The sequence below is a fragment of the Trichoplusia ni genome, chromosome 5 (assembly GCF_003590095.1).
Source record: "Trichoplusia ni isolate ovarian cell line Hi5 chromosome 5, tn1, whole genome shotgun sequence".
In the NCBI taxonomy this organism is placed as follows: domain Eukaryota; kingdom Metazoa; phylum Arthropoda; class Insecta; order Lepidoptera; family Noctuidae; genus Trichoplusia; species Trichoplusia ni.
In genome coordinates this window covers 2,972,877-2,989,923 of record NC_039482.1, presented here as the reverse complement: position 1 = coordinate 2,989,923, position 17,047 = coordinate 2,972,877, and the positions used below count along the sequence as shown (strand labels likewise).

General features: G+C 39.8%; 1 protein-coding gene and 1 pseudogene across 1 annotated transcript in view; one reads left to right on the top strand and one right to left on the bottom strand.

The window, feature by feature from the left end:
• Positions 1-17,047, bottom strand: part of LOC113494073 (orexin receptor type 1-like) — a 111,871-nt gene that overhangs the window by 85,899 nt on the left and 8,925 nt on the right. The gene's annotated exons all lie outside the window — the stretch shown is intronic.
• Positions 7,322-11,661, top strand: LOC113493875 (annotated as a pseudogene).

Sequence of the window (17,047 nt, the reverse complement as noted above, 5' to 3'; positions counted from 1 at the left end):
ACCGGGGAGTCCCACATACCCCTCTCTCGCCCCCCGGCGGGAAGGGGATGCGTAACAGATTTTTTTCCCAGCGACAAAAAAAAAAGGAACTTAATAGAAAGTAATTGAGCCATTCTTCAATTATTTTATGTCCAAATAAGTGAAACTGTGATGTTAATTTAAAATTAAATTCCCCAAGAATAAATGAGTTATTTATGCACTTTATCCGAAGTAGCATAACGATGATTCAAACATTTTCAGTCCAAATATTTCGATGAAAAAAGATTCAGCTTGCTCTGGTTTCCCTCATGCCGATAAAATTGCCGCCATTCCTGACAAAGCAATTGAACGTGCATGACGGCTACAATTCCCTATAAAACGGTAACAGAATCGTATTTTTTTTTTCATAGATTGTTTTCTAGTAAAAAAATCGGAAAAACGATCGTCGGAAGTCAAGCTTTACGTATGTGATTTTTTTTTAAGTTTATGTTTTTATAAGTATGTGAATTTGATTGTGACTGTAACTGTGTTACCTCTTGACGTTTACACGGCTGAAAAATTTTCATTGATTTAGTATGAAGGTAGCTGGCAGCTTGGATTAACAAATAGAATACTTATATCCGCCTTCGCTAAAGAAGCGTAATGTTTTAGCAATTGTAAGGTGCTATAACCGATCTCCAGCGGGGATAGCTTAGCAACAATTAGTTCTGAATAAATTGTCGAGAAGTGACTGAAAAAGATGCAATCGAGTGATGCTGTGTGGTGGAATGGAAAGACCATCTTAATAAAGGTCTGTTATTAGTGAGCAAAGTTATCGTTTTGGATCTTTATAGCCAAGAACAATTTTTTTTTTAGTGTTATCAGACTAAAAAAAATTGGACCGGAATGATCAGAATAGAAAATGTGGTGTTTCAGCATTATGATATCTTTGAACTATCAGAAAATAATTTGGAATCCTGCAACCTTAAATAATTCTGTTCGACTCTTTCAATGGAAGTTGCATGCTGTAGGTACATTTCCAGAACTGGCATAATTAGAGTTATTTTTTCGTAAACGATTTTCTAAACGATGTATTATGAGACAAAATAGTGTTATCGCTTTTTTCAGTCTGTACTACGCCACATAATAACACCTAATTTATATGTAATTTCAATGCAGAACTCAGAGAATCCAATCTTAGTACATTATATTGTTGTAGAAATCAGGGACCGGCCGGATACTCATTGAAAGGGTTTTTGAAGGGGTTTTTTTAAGCGCTTCAAGAAAAAACCCTATGACATATGTTACACCTTCGAACGGATTACTGTAACCCTGTTCCGAACAGGTTACCCTTTCACTACCCTGTAACACTGTAACAGGGTAACCCACTCCAACCTAAGACAATGCAATATGCACTCTTTATCATAGACATTAGTTTGAAAATAGTATAACCACGAGCGCACGTGACATCTTACCGCCCAGCGGCGCCATTGTTGCATTTACCGAGCGACTTGTAAACATGGAATAAAAATCATTGTGGATATGATCTTACAGTTTAATTTTGCTTGTGGCACTTTTCAAACGTTGTGATATATATTTTTCGTGTCTATACTTGTAGACCAGGGTCGATAATTTTTAAAACCAAAAAAAAAAAAAGGAGGATGAAACCCATTAGAAAAGGAGGGGAATATTATAAAAATGAAAGGAAAAATAATTTACGGGTGATCTGAGGTCGGGAAGGGGGTGGGAGTGACGTTTGAAGAGTAAAAAACGGTTTTTATCGATTTCCGGCAAAACTAAAATTCGTATCGAAAAAGTCAAATGGCAAAGTTCTAAAAGAAAAAGATCTAAAACTTTTGTGTTTACATTTTTTTCACATAACCTCAAAATTTATGTGAAAAATCTAAAAAACCAAGATTGTGGTTTTTTATTTTCATCTTTTACAAAAATTTATTTTTGTAACGAAATTTGGTGAAAACTTACTTTTTTGTGTCCCAAATACGCTGTAATTTATTTGATTAAAAATATTTATTTTTTCACCTTATTTTGAATTAATATAAAAAAACACTCTAATTTTCAATCGAAAATTCACCCGTCAAATCTTCTCAAAAAATGAAAAAAAAAACTTGTATTCGATTTTTTTTTAAATTATTATAAATAATTTCATCTAAAAAATTTGATCTCATTTTGTGTTCAATAGACCAATAATCGAGGAAGGTTTTAGGCTAGGTATATAAAATTACGCTGCAACTAATAGGAGCGAAGATTTAATGGAAAATGTGGCAAATACGGGGAAAAATATTAATCTTCGAGGGCTTTCGTTCAAAAATTCCTAACTTAAATCTTCTAACCACGCGGACGAAGTCGCGGGCAACAGCTAGTTACCTATATGACGTTTCGCGCGTAGGTAGTTTGTCCGAGAGGCGCGAGTCGCGGCGCGACGCGTCGGCGATAGAAGAAAATAAGCTGTAGTCTTAGTAAAGCAATGAGGGGCCGCTAGGGTGCAAGTATGCAGCTCAAGTTTAGTGGGTAATTCAGGGTAACACGAATAAAAGCCTTTCGTGAAGGTAACCACTTCAAAGGGTTAAGTTATTGAAGGGGTTAACCCCTTCACGTGGTTACCATAATGAAGGTGTTAACCATTTCGCTGGGTTTCGAGGATGTAACTCGAACAAAAGGTAACACTGCGATATGAGTTACCCCGTGTACGGGTTACCCTGTCAAACGGCTTAACTCTAAAGTGGGGTTGTCCGGTCCCTGGTAGAAATAGAGGAGATATTAAATTTGAATAAAAATATTAATACCCCGTCAGGATGATTAAAAAAATGTATAATGTTTTAAATTACTCGCGTCTTCGTTAGCGTGGAATTTTCTAAAATAAAAATAGCCTGACTTACTCCTTATTATGTCCAGCCATTTCAGAAATTAGTGGGAACAAAGTGAAGGATGGTTATTAGAAAAAAAGGGTATATATGCCGTGTACGTGTGATGTATGTATGTAAGTGGATAATGTGTTTCTGTTAAGACTTTATTAAATAAATAAATAAATAAATGCGGACAACATCACATACATTGTTCTGAACCCAAAGTTAGTTGCTAAAGCACTTGTGTTATGGAATTCAAATACAACGAAGGTACCACAAACACCCAGACCCGAGACAATGTAGAAATGTGAATTTTTACATTGACCCGACCGGGGATCGAACCCGGGACCTCAGAGATAGCGACACCTTGAAACCAGTGCGTACGCCACTCGTCATTATTTATTTATTATATATATTATTTATTAACAAATACCAATAGTAAGGACCTTTTACATTTTAGGTACGGAACCCTAAGAATTGCCATCTTTCAGTAAGATAAATAGTTGGAATATAGGAAATAAAACTTCGAAACCACTCTAGCGGAAATGAAAATACATTTTCAGGTAGTTATGTGGTTATAAATGTACATATTTGTTGGAAAAAATGTCGATAAAACATGTTTTCATCGAAAATATTCGGAGAACTAGTTTATAAAGCGTGAGCTTTGAACACGTGCCATTGTCATGGAAAATGGAAATATCGTTTGAGGTTTTGGACTCGGAAAATCAGACTTGCTTGTTCTGAGTCTGGGTGTGTTTGTGCATGTGATTTAAATGTCTGTGTAATCCCTCGCGAGCAAGGATTATATTAGTCAAAGACGTGTTTTTTTTTAAACCGGGAGTGGTTCAAAAAAAAAGTTTGGATGGCAATTAACTGCAGCACTACTTATTGTAATCGCGACATTTGGGGTTCGGGCCAAAAAGTCCGAGAATAATAGTCACCGTCAGGTTTAAGGGTATAACCAAGCAACCGTTGCTTAACCATAATTTTCATTATTAGTTGTTCTATTATGTCATGTTTTTACATTAATCTGTGAAAATTTCATTTTAAGAAGGTTAGGTTTAAAAAAAATAGGCTTATGTGATCTGCGTATTCTAATAGAAATATTTAATACCCAAAGTCTATAGAAATAAGCCACGTTTCAAACGAAACATAATTAAAAGGGTTTGAAATAATCCCCTCCACGTTAAGTTGAAAGCATTCCTGAAAATTTCATTTTCATTTGAAGTTTTGGTCGTCTATGATGGATGTTCCACATATTTTAGACCGGGATATAGTGTACTACTCTTTCTCGAAATGCAATTTAGATTTAAAACGTACTTTATATCCACCTTATTCATAAAAGAGATGGCAAATCACGTGCCGTATCCCTGTCTCTTTTGCTCTTATGTGCACAAGTCGATGACGTCATCGGGGGGAGTACGTTTTTTCTTAGCGTTATTTACGCTTCGTTCCCAACGTCAGCACCTTACAGTGTTAAAATAATGTTTTCTAATATATAAGGATTATTCCATTTTCAGTTTGGGTACCGTTCAATGTAATCTGACCTTCAAAAAGTGCTTAGTAGCCTCATTTGAATAAATGACTTTTGATTTTGATTTTCTGATTTTCAGTGATTATTTAATTAATTTTATACTTAGTATAAGTACGTATAACTTATCTATACTAATATATAAAGCTGAAGAGTTTGTTTGTTTGAACGCGCTAATCTCAGGAACTACTGGTTCAAATTGAAAAATTATTTTCGTGTTCAATAGACCATTAATCGAAGAAGGTTTAAGGCTATAAACCATCATCTGCGACTAAAAGGAGCGAAGATACAATGGAAAATATGGTAAAAACAGGGTAGATATAAATCATAACTTATATTTTCTAACCACGCGGACGAAGTCGCGAGCAACAGCTAGTTAGGTATAAGTAACTTTATTTTATGTGTATGTGAGTAACGTATATGGTTTTTACCGTTCTATTCAAACAAATAGTAAAACACCGTCGTTCATGATACCCAGTTAGTTAATACTAACTATTGCTAAAACAGAAAATGATCCCACGGTTACATAACATCTGAATATAAACTATCCTATTTTTTAATCTAGTAACGAAACCTCCTTTTCAAAGTGAGATCCTTAGTGAAACCTCTTTTGAACCTGGGATTTGACAAGCAGTCCGCTATAAAAGATGGAGCGCCCTTAGCAACGCTCTCTCTTCGCTGTCAGCTGGCTTCGCTGGAACATCTCCGTGACCTTCGTTGTATTTATTCAACGTATTTTTATTTCGATAATTACCATTCATATTCCTTTGCAGTAATTAGAGTTTGATGTATTAACTTTAAGTTATCTTTCTAATGATTTGGTTAAATTGTTTGTGACATAACCTGGCTTTCTTTTTAAAAACCTGTCCTCACTTCTGGTTTCTAAGACTAGGTTATAAGCAATCTGTGTACGTCGTACGTCTAAATCTGTTTACTGGTTTTTGTGTGAAACAGTAACAAACATTGAAATGAAACTACTTTTTCGGATTTTTACGCGACGGATTATGTCGCGGTTTAATTTTAGATTTTAGTTCCCGACGTTTCGACACCCTTGCAGGTATCATGGTCACAAACATCCATACATACAAACTTTTGCGTTTTTAATGTTAGTAGTCTCTATGTCGATACTGGTATGTTGTTAATTGTCATCATTAGTGTAGGTGTTCAATTAAGAATAGATTCGGTTTGAGAAATCAATAAAGTCACGCTTGGCATTTGAACAGAGATGGTAGTGTAAATAGTTTGACTACAAGGAGGTATTGTATGATCAATTGGATAATGTGTAATGAATTGACCCAGCAGTGTTGGGAAGTCCTAGCCTTAGTATTGAGCAAGCGGTGACAGTCTTGTTTGGGAGTAAAGTTTTGGGACATTTATTTTGTCCGAACGACACGCGCACTTTGTACACATTCAAGACACCGGCGGAAAGAAACCCAGACTGAGAACAAGCATTCGTCATCATCATCTCAGCCTATAGCAGTCCACTGCTGGACATAGGCCTCTCCATAATTTCTCCAGCGCGACCGGTTCGTTGCCACCTGCATCCAACGGGACCATGATGCTTGTCATACGCGGGGAACTAACCCGCGCCACGCCGCACATACTGAGTTTAGTGTGGTAATCTCAATCACTCGGCTATCCGTGCTGCCTGATCTGGTCCTGCTACAACTGAACGCGAATTCGTTGTGATGACTTGTTAAAATGAATAGCCTTTCCTGATGTCTCGCTGCTCAGTTATACAATACTAGCTGTTATCAGCATGCCCGCTACAAATCGAAACAGATCCTACAGGAATATAAAATCGGGATAAAAATTAATAGCCATCATCTGTCAGATAAGCGGATTTTTAATATCGTGTATGATATTGATAATAATATCCTAGTGTTATCGTAATATTGCACTGCTACACAGTAAGCTAATTTTTCGTAGCCATTACTCTCCCAAATACTTTCACGGTTCTCTATCTCGCGCAAAGTCCAAGAAAACTCCACTGTATGTGTTAGCGACGATGACAACTACGTACACCTAAATTAAGTATGTTATAGTTTTTGTTTGAATAACGTTTCAAGTTTCTTAAAGTTAATGAGTTTGTTTACGTTTGCAATCAGTTATAGGTGTACGTAGGTATATATTGAAACATTGTTTATGTTATGTTAAGGTTTGTTTGCAAATGCTTAGGACTATATGATGTGTGCTAGGGACTTAGACTATGGTTAAGAACTAAGATTTAGTTACCTAAGTGTTGTCCATATACTATTTAACCCTGAAAAACCTAGAAATAGGTTTTATTTAGAAACAATTATTGATAGGAGTTGTTTCATAAGTACCCGCAATTATTTAGAATTTGTTGTAACTAACTCTCGGTAGGTGGCGACGCACGTAGATTAGTTTTAAAAGTACCTACATAAAATTCACTTTTTAGTTACCGATTCTGTCACAGGGGGCAGCACCATGTTGTTGTCATGATTAAGGTGCGGGTTTTTGCAATTATCTTTATTTTAAGACATTATTTTATGTAAATAAAGGTATAAGGATAGGGTTAAATAGGGTAAAAGGTCTAGAACATTTGTAAGGGACGCCTAACTGCCGGGATAAGCCTCTGGAAGGGTTTCTTGCCGGCCAGCGCGGGAACGCGGCACGCCATGATTGGCTGGCGCCAAATACGCGCCCCCGTGATTGGTCGGCAGTCACTATAAATAGAGGGCCCTACCGGCGGTTAGGCATTCCACATCCAGTGAGCATCCGGAAAGGAACCTTGGAAGACTAGGAAGACTAGGAAGCCTAGAAATACTGGGGACAATAAAGAACTATGTAAGTACTGCACAATTTCTTTTACTGCGTTGAACCCCTGCTTCTTTGTATCCCGCCAGTGCTCGGTCCGAACCCAACGGACCAACCAACAAATACAGTCCACTCGTTGGCAACATTTTTGGTCCTTTGTCGAGCCGGATTGGGTTACAATACGAAGATGCCAACTACAAGATCGGGTTCGACGCAGTCTAAGACTGCAGGAAATAGTTCGTCGTCGGACTGGAGTATGCACACTCCGAGCGATACTGCAAGCTCCGCCGCTACGAGTATCGCAAGTAGGTCGACCCTCACGAAGAGGACGCCGACAACAAGTCCGAAAGGAAGCCGGGCCCCCGTACCCCAGTCCAAGGACGCTACCAGGAGGGAATCGACGTCAGCAGAGGCGGTGCGCCCCGCCCTCCTGACACACGCCGCCGCGAAAGAGGGTGAAGATTCAAAGCCCGCACGTCAAGGAAGCAGTCATACTACGCTACAGAATCCAAATCGAAGCGTTGGAATCAGGACGTCGTCGAGAGAAGGGACTCTGCAGCAGCCTGATCCTGGGAACCCGGCCCGGGACAGGGACACAATGTCTGCTCGCTCTTCGCATAGGAAGAGAGCAGAAGCGCAAGCAAGATTGACTGTGGCGTTACGGGAGCAAGAAATGGCGGAAGCACGACTAAGGGTGGCGCAAGCACAACTAGAGCTTGTTGCCGCTGAGTCGGAAGATGAAGATGGAGCTGGTGAAGAAATATACGAGCGAACTCATGAAGTGGAACAGTGGTTCATCCAAACCAGCGCCGGGTCAAGCAAGGAACAGAGGCCGGTCGAGTCACAAGATAAGAAGAGCGACATTCAGAAGCTGGCAGAAGCAATAGGCAAGCTGTCCAGGAATTCGCGTGACGTCATCGCGCCGAAGTACATCGAACTCCCTTACTTCAATGGAGCCTGTGAAGAATGGTTGGCGTTCAGAAGGACGTATGAAGATACGGCTGCCTCCTTCAGCGCCGCACAGAACCTGGCTCGCCTCAGAAGAGCCATACAGGGGAAAGCGAAAGAAGCAGTTCAGAGTTTACTGTTTACCGCTGAGAAGCCACATGAAGTAATCAAGGGATTGGAATCAAGATTTGGAAGACCTGGTGCACTGGCTTTAGCTGAGTTGGAAAAACTGAAGAACTTGTCGAAAGTAAGCGAAAGTCCTGGCGAGATCTGCGTGTTTGCAAGTCGAGTCAAGAACGCCATCGAGACAATCAAGGCATTGAAGAAACCTCAGTACCTCAGCTCGCCTGAAACATTGAAGGCTATTGTAGACAAGATGCCACCTACCATGAAGTTTCGTTGGTTCGCCTATCATAGGGGTCGGAGAGATGAAGACATTCAGGAACTTTTACTCATTGAAGAATTCCTGGATATTGAAGCCGACATGTGTGGGGACTTTGCCCCACCTGAAGTTCCATCTGATAAGAAGAGTTCAAGAAGACCTGTACACACTGTACAAGAAGAGTCTCAAGATAAGAAGTTTAACAAGTCGTGTCCCGTTTGTGAAGAGGAACATTTTGCAACAGAGTGCAAGAAGTTCAAAGAAGCGTCGATTGATAAGAAATGGGACATCATCAAGAAAGCGAAGATTTGTTTCAAGTGTCTTCGCTTCAAGCACTTAAGAAGCAACTGTAAAGCGCCTGTCTGCAGGAAGTGTCGAAGATGGCATCACACTATCTTACACTCGGAAAAGCCAGAAGTACAGAAGTCAAGCAGCAAGGAAGGCGCATCGGAAGAGAAAGTCGCCTCAGTCCACAACAATAAGGATGAAGACAGAGCATATTTGAAGATTGTTCCGGTGCCGGGCCGAAGGGACAAGTTCGTGTGCTCGCGTTGTTGGACGAAGGGTCGACCGTCACTCTCTTAGACGCGTCGATAGCCGAGAAGATTGGAGCTGCAGGAAGTCGCGAAGCACTCACAATCGAAACCGTCGGCGGGAAGGTCATGAGGAAAGATAGCTCACAGAAGATCAACTTGAAGATTAAGGGGGTTCACAGAAGGGATAAGAAGACTATCACTGTTAGAACCATCGACGATCTGAAGCTATCTGAACAAAGGGTCAACAGGAGCACTGTAAAGCATTGCCTACACTTGAAGGCAATTGAAAGGCAGTTGCTCTACAACGCAGAGCGACCGAAGTTGTTGATTGGGCAAGACAATTGGGGACTCATAGTCACAAGAAGACTGAAGAAGGGCAAGCCAACTGAACCCGTAGCCTCACTCACACACTTAGGGTGGGTGCTACATGGGTGTGAAACCGGATCGAACGCCGAAGTCAACTTCACGCACTACGGCAGGGCAACGTCAGAATGCGAAGACATTGAAGAAGTCGTCCGGGAACATTTTCAGTTAGAGTCTCTGGGGATTCAAAATCGACTGCCATCAAACGACAGCGATAGAAGAGCATTGGAAACCTTAGAGAAAACAACGAAGCGATTACCAAGCGGTCAATTCGAAGCAGGCCTCTTGTGGAAGAAGGAAGGCGAGACCCTACCCAACAACTACAATCAAGCGTTTCGTCGCCTGGTCAACATAGAGAAGAAGCTGGATCGTGAAGAAGATATCAAGGAATATTATGAGAAGCAGATCCAGACTTTAATAGAAAATGGTTACGCAGAGAAGGCCCCCGTAACCACCACTAAGGGGAAAACATTCTACTTACCTCACTTCGCCGTCATACACCCGGTCAAGAGGAAGCCAAGAATTGTTTTCGACGCAGCAGCCAAGTATGAAGGAAGAAGCCTCAACGACGCATTGCTAGCAGGACCTGACTTGCTGCAGTCGCTATTTGGGGTGCTACTGCGCTTTAGAGAAGGCCCAGTGGCAGTCATGGCTGACATACAAGACATGTTTCTTCGTGTCAAAGTTAAGGAAGATGACCGGGATTGTTTAAGGTTCCTCTGGAGAGGAAGCAGAGGAACAGGCAAACCGGAAGAGTACAGGATGTCGTCGATTATATTTGGAGCAGCGTCATCACCTGCGACAGCTATATACGTGATGAATAGGAACGCAGAAGACTTCAAGATCACGCACCCTGAAGCTGTGAAGGCAATAAGAAGAAAACATAACGTGGATGATTATCTTCAAAGTTTCTCGTCAACCGTCGAAGCAAAGAAAATTTCAAGAGAAGTTAAAGAAATTAATTCAAGCGCAAGAACTCCCCTTGAAAATGCAAGTAAATTGAAGAAAATAGACGTGTACATCGTTGACGAAGGAATCATAAAGCTACGAAGTAGAACTATGAAGTTTCGCGACGGAGGAGTAAAAAAAATGAACCCTGTCATCTTGGACGGAAGGCAGAGAATCGCGCAACTTATCATAAGAAGCTATCATGAGAAGTTTCTACACGGTAACACAGCGACCGTGATGAACGAGGTCCGACAGAAGTATTGGATTCTCGGTTTAAGGGCAACATTGAAGGCAGTAGCACACGGCTGCCAATGGTGCAAACTAAGGAAGAGTACACCCGCCATACCGCCGGCGGGCGACCTGCCGAGCGAGTGGCTGCAACATCATCAGTTCCCGTTCACTTGTACGGCAGTCGACTATTTCGGGCCGATGCAAGTAACGATCGGCAGAAGAGTCGAGAAGCGTTGGGTGGCATTGTTCACCTGGCTCACCACCAGGGCTGTTCACCTGGAGTTGGCGCCATCTCTCAGTGCCAGCTCCATGATTATGGCCCTGCGACGGATGGCGGCAAGAAGAGGGACCCCAAGAACGTTGTTCAGCGACAATGGCACGAACTACGTCGGGGCGAACAAAGAATTGGAGGCGGCCGCACTTGAAAAGGGAATCAAGTGGAAGTTTATTCCTCCGGGCAGCCCAAGCATGGGAGGCGCCTGGGAGAGGCTCGTGCGCACCGTGAAGACGGCGTTGGCGGTGGTGCTCAACGAAAGGAGCCCACCAGAAGAGGTGCTCCACACGCTGATGACTGAGGTCGAACACATCGTGAACTCTAGACCTCTCACCCCAGTCAGCATGGACCCCAACGATGCAGAAAGTTTGACCCCAAATCACTTCCTGCTGGGGAGATCGTGCGGAGCAATGGCGCCGGGAGAGTTCGAGGACACCGAGCTGGTCGGCAAAGCAACCTGGAGAACAGCGCAAAGGCTCGCCGACCACTTTTGGAGACGGTGGGTGAAAGAGTACCTGCCGCTCCTCATGCCGCGGAAAATCGACGGGCGAACAACCGTCGACCCCAAAGAAGGCGACGTCGTATTGATAGTCGACGCCGCGCTACCCCGCAACTCGTGGCCTCGAGGTGAAGTTATCAAAGTCTACCCCGGGCCAGATGGAAGAACGAGAGTACTGGACGTGCGGACATCAGGAGGAGTGCTGCGCCGGCCAACCAGAAGGGTCGTCGTGCTCGTGCCTGCAGCAGCATCGTCGCATCCAGAGGACGGCGTGCTACGCACCGCGGGGGAGAATGTTAGCGACGATGACAACTACGTACACCTAAATTAAGTATGTTATAGTTTTTGTTTGAATAACGTTTCAAGTTTCTTAAAGTTAATGAGTTTGTTTACGTTTGCAATCAGTTATAGGTGTACGTAGGTATATATTGAAACATTGTTTATGTTATGTTAAGGTTTGTTTGCAAATGCTTAGGACTATATGATGTGTGCTAGGGACTTAGACTATGGTTAAGAACTAAGATTTAGTTACCTAAGTGTTGTCCATATACTATTTAACCCTGAAAAACCTAGAAATAGGTTTTATTTAGAAACAATTATTGATAGGAGTTGTTTTATAAGTACCCGCAATTATTTAGAATTTGTTGTAACTAACTCTCGGTAGGTGGCGACGCACGTAGATTAGTTTTAAAAGTACCTACATAAAATTCACTTTTTAGTTACCGATTCTGTCACAGGGGGCAGCACCATGTTGTTGTCATGATTAAGGTGCGGGTTTTTGCAATTATCTTTATTTTAAGACATTATTTTATGTAAATAAAGGTATAAGGATAGGGTTAAATAGGGTAAAAGGTCTAGAACATTTGTAAGGGACGCCTAACTGCCGGGATAAGCCTCTGGAAGGGTTTCTTGCCGGCCAGCGCGGGAACGCGGCACGCCATGATTGGCTGGCGCCAAATACGCGCCCCCGTGATTGGTCGGCAGTCACTATAAATAGAGGGCCCTACCGGCGGTTAGGCATTCCACATCCAGTGAGCATCCGGAAAGGAACCTTGGAAGACTAGGAAGACTAGGAAGCCTAGAAATACTGGGGACAATAAGGAACTATGTAAGTACTGCACAATTTCTTTTACTGCGTTGAACCCCTGCTTCTTTGTATCCCGCCAGTGCTCGGTCCGAACCCAACGGACCAACCAACAAATACAGTCCACTCGTTGGCAACAGTATGCAACCGTATTCCCCTCTCGCTTTCTAGGTGGACTACAAACATGCATGCAAAATTTCAGCTCAATTTGATTGTAGGATAAGTGTCATATTTCACTTGCAAGCTTTGATAACAAACATGGATATAGGTGAAACTTAATAATATAGTAGACTAAGTTTATATATTCCTAGTTCGTACCATTACTTGAGAGAGTTTCTTTAAACTTTAATTTTTAAGCTTTTAATACATAGAAGAAAGTTAGTGAGAAAATATTAAGAACAGTAGTGCAGAAATGAAAAAGTTCCACTAGGGCTGGAAGCGTATGATAATCCCTACTTCCGTACTGATATAGTAACTCTGTCTGTCTGTTAAGCTTTCACGTCTAAATCACTGGACTGAGTTTAATGAAATTTGGTACAGAGATAGAGTTGACTTTGAGAAAGAACATAGGATAGTTCTTAAGAGTTCTCTTGGAAACGCGATATAACCGACCTCGACGCGGGCGAAGCCGCGGGCAAAAAGCTAGTTTTGTTATAAACTTGTAAATTTTGAAGAGATAACGACAAAATAATGTCGTCTATTAATTCCGGACGATAAAGTTAAGTGACTTTGTGATAACCCTTACAGTCTAGTTAAGATTTAGACTTTTAATTTATACAGACAAATTAAATCTTTGAAAAGATTTTATTTCTGGATTGATTAAAAAGTAGATATTTTAGTATCAATGAATGGTCTGCGATCTAAAACAATACTTTGTCATTCAAATTTTTAAGTGAATTTATTCAATAAATTATAAGACAAATTGATATGAAACTACTTTTACGGATTTTATCGCGGTTTAATATTTGATTTTAGTTCCCGACATTTCGAAACCTTTGCAGGTATCATGGTCACGGGCAGACTGAGATGGTGATCGTCTTAACAGAAGATGTTGCTTGTTCTACCTTCATATTTTAATTAATTATTTGTGGTCCGATCTACGCAGTATGAGCTCACTGTGTCGTGATGTCTTGCAGCGCTGCTCTTGGGTTGAGCCTCGAGTTTTTGTATTATTGGGTCCCAAGTCGGTGATATCCTCCAGCCATCTTCTCTATTCAAATTAGGGTGTTTTTTAATCTCATTAGCCTTGCGAAACATCCTAGGTAGGAATTTGGATTCTTTGGCGAGGATCTGTGGTTGATCAAATATAATATAATGGCTGTACTGCCATACGTCCGAAAATTATGGTAAATCGTCGGAGGAGAAAATTCGTTTTAATCAAATAGTACGGAACCCTAATATAAACTTAAATCCTGAAATTTCAAGGACAATATCTCGTAATATAATTATTCTATTTACAGAGGAACTATGGAGCCAATAGGATTGATAGTGACGGGTCAAACCGCGGTACTCAACTAGTTAACAATAGTTTGAAACTTTAAATCAAACTGACCTAGAACTTGAGACCTTGGAAATCTGAGAAATTGGAGATGGTATTATTGTTGATTAATTAGTAGTTTGTAATTTATTTGCGATGGCAGGGTCGCCAGTTGGACTCACGACCAGCCGCATCAGCTCATGATGAAGGACTCCGATGAAGAATCCGTCATCAAATATTACAAATAACACAGTTAAAAAAATCAATGTTATTAATTTTCCAAAGTATAAGCTAAAAATTAACGATTTTTCAAATAATTATGGAAGTTATTAGAGCAGTATAACTAAATTCCAAAAAGTTCAAAATATCTCTAAACAGTAACTTGGACTTAACTGAAAAACTGAAACTTACTCAACTCACTCTGAAAAAAGATTATTGTGTTGTGGAAGCGAAACGACGTAATACACGGAGAGGTAACGCCTCTTTTCTACGATTGAAACAATCTTCCAAGATTTCTAGGAACGGGTCAGTGAAGTAAGAAAATTAATTGCTAATGAAGAAACTAACTTGAAATAATCAACAATTTTCACAAAAAAAAACGACTTCAAATGAAATGGTGATAATGGGACCACACGGGAAGCACAAGCTTTCAAATAAAAAAAAATCATGAAAATCGGTTCACCCAATCGCAAGTTACGATGTAACAAACATTAAAAAAAAATACAGTCGAATTGAGAACCACCTCCTTTTTTTGAAGTCGGTTAAAAAAACAGAACACATCAATACAATTCCGCCTTATGTACCTGAAGTTTGCCAATTGTACATGAAAGTTTAAATAAATTAATCTAAAACTCAGGTACCTACAAGGCTGATGCGGGTTTCATTAGAAATTAATAGCAGCTGAACAACAATAGGAGAAGTGGTTTGTTGTGTTTAAGCCTAATTAACTTCATTTCATTATAATTGAACTAGGTATTAAAATTTGATTTAAAATCTATCTCGAACGCGACGTCAGATAGATTAAAAAACGTATTTTTTGTATTACAACTTTTAAAAAATATCTTGTGACGTCACTTATCAGTACGCTTTTACCGACAAGTGACGTTATTAGCCCCACTTCCATACGAAAATAAAAAGAAAATATCTCGTGTCTACTCGTGACTCGTCAGTAGGTACACTTTTACCGACACGTGACTTATCAGCCATACGTTGTATATTCGTATTTTATTGATTTGATAAACTAAAAAAATAAAATAAATAAAAATAAAATAAATAAAAATAAAATAAAAAAAAAATATGTACGGAATAATAACTTTTTTGTCAAATACACAATTGGTATCAAATGCGAAGAAACTCTAATCAAAAGTCTAACTCAAGAAGCATACATCGTATTAAGTCACGGCAGTTTTAACGTCTAAAAATAACGTACGATTCAAATATTTAAAATGTTCTCTCAGTCTTCAATCAGTCAATAACTCAACGGGTAAGTGTATTATTGGATCGATCGATATAAAAAATAAAATTCCCATCACTTAGTATTATGTAATCCATAGATAGGTACCAATATTATAAATGCGAAAGTATCTGCGTCTGTCCGTCTCGCTTTCACGCCAAAACTACTGAGCCGATTAATATGACATTTGGTACACAGATAGTGCTGAAAAAGGACTTAGGCTACTTTTTAACTGCGCTAAAGGTTTGTAAGGTTGGCAATAGGAGGTCAAGGCTAACTCTACACTCCACTTAAACAGGAATCTTTGCTGGTAACAGCTGGTGCGTTTTATTTGTATCCTTTTTGCCCCACAGTCAAAAACTTTATGAAGCTTCTGCGATGGTTTGCGTCAATTGAAAATATTCAAATGTATGGAAATAATATTTGGTTCTAAAGAGTCACATAAGGTTGAGTAGTCTATTCAGCCAAGCGTTTTCTATATTTGAAAATCATCAAGTCATTTCCGCTAAGGGATAAGCTGAAAGGATTGATAATTTTTTATTGATCAAAATCCACTCATCGAAACCCACAGTCGGAATTGAAATGACCTCTGGTATAGCAGTCTGAGCCACTAGGCCAACAGGCCAGTCTAAATCTTAGAATTTTGTACCACCGCTATTTTTACCTTGCCATAGAAACTGGAACCCTATGCTGGGTTATACCTATAAAAATTATAAACGTTGGACTTGATACCAAAACCAAATGTAGATAAGAATTGTAGAAATACTTTACCTATATTATTATTTATTGTAAAACTGAAAATGTTATTAATATCCCTCCTCCAAATTCTTATTTTGTTATGCCCGACTGGGCCGACAATGCTCCAAAACTAATGTATCTTGTGTACCTACCACCTAAGTTCACATTGTGGAATGCAATAAACGTATTGAGTATTGATAGCAAATCAAATTGTTTTCATGCCAACAAAGAGAAGAAGTGTCCCTTTTTAGGGCCCAAACGAATTCTTTATTAGGCATATTAATTTGGCAGAACTCTCGAGTATTGTTAATTTATTCTTTATGTTACTTATTTATTTAATTATTACACTAATCTACCATTACAGGTTACTTAACCTAATGCGGTAGCTAGGACTAAACAAAGGTCTAAGTATTTATGTGAATTAGGGTTTCAAAGATTGAATTATTATGCACATAGTTGCAGGTCTAAATTCCAGCAACTGTTTTAATATGTAATTTTCTGATAATTCTGATATGCATAGACAATAAGTTAGCCTGATACACATGCCCATCATTGCTCCTCCTGGAATTGCTTGTTGCTTCATCCACTTTTCTCCTAGATATGAAATCCTTACTATTTACGATTCCCATGTTTCAAATTTCTGTCATTCCGCGATTTCTTGGAGTTCTCTGAATAAATTGGTTTCCAAGACTTTCAAAATCTTTGATTGATTTTTATCTTCTATAACTTTAAATCCATTGTATTAGATGCATTTTGTACTTTTATTTTTATTATTTATTTCATATTATTTTGGTTATCAGTTTGGTTTTGGTTTAATTGACACACTTATATTCTTAGGGTCCAGTACACAAAGGAAAGGCTGGCAGGAGCTGGAAGCAAGTAGCCGAAAATAGATCTCGCTGGTGTGCAGCGAGATCTTGACGTGAGAGAGCGTTAGAGGATGGAGTGCATAAGATACGGAAGGCTTTTGCCCAACAATG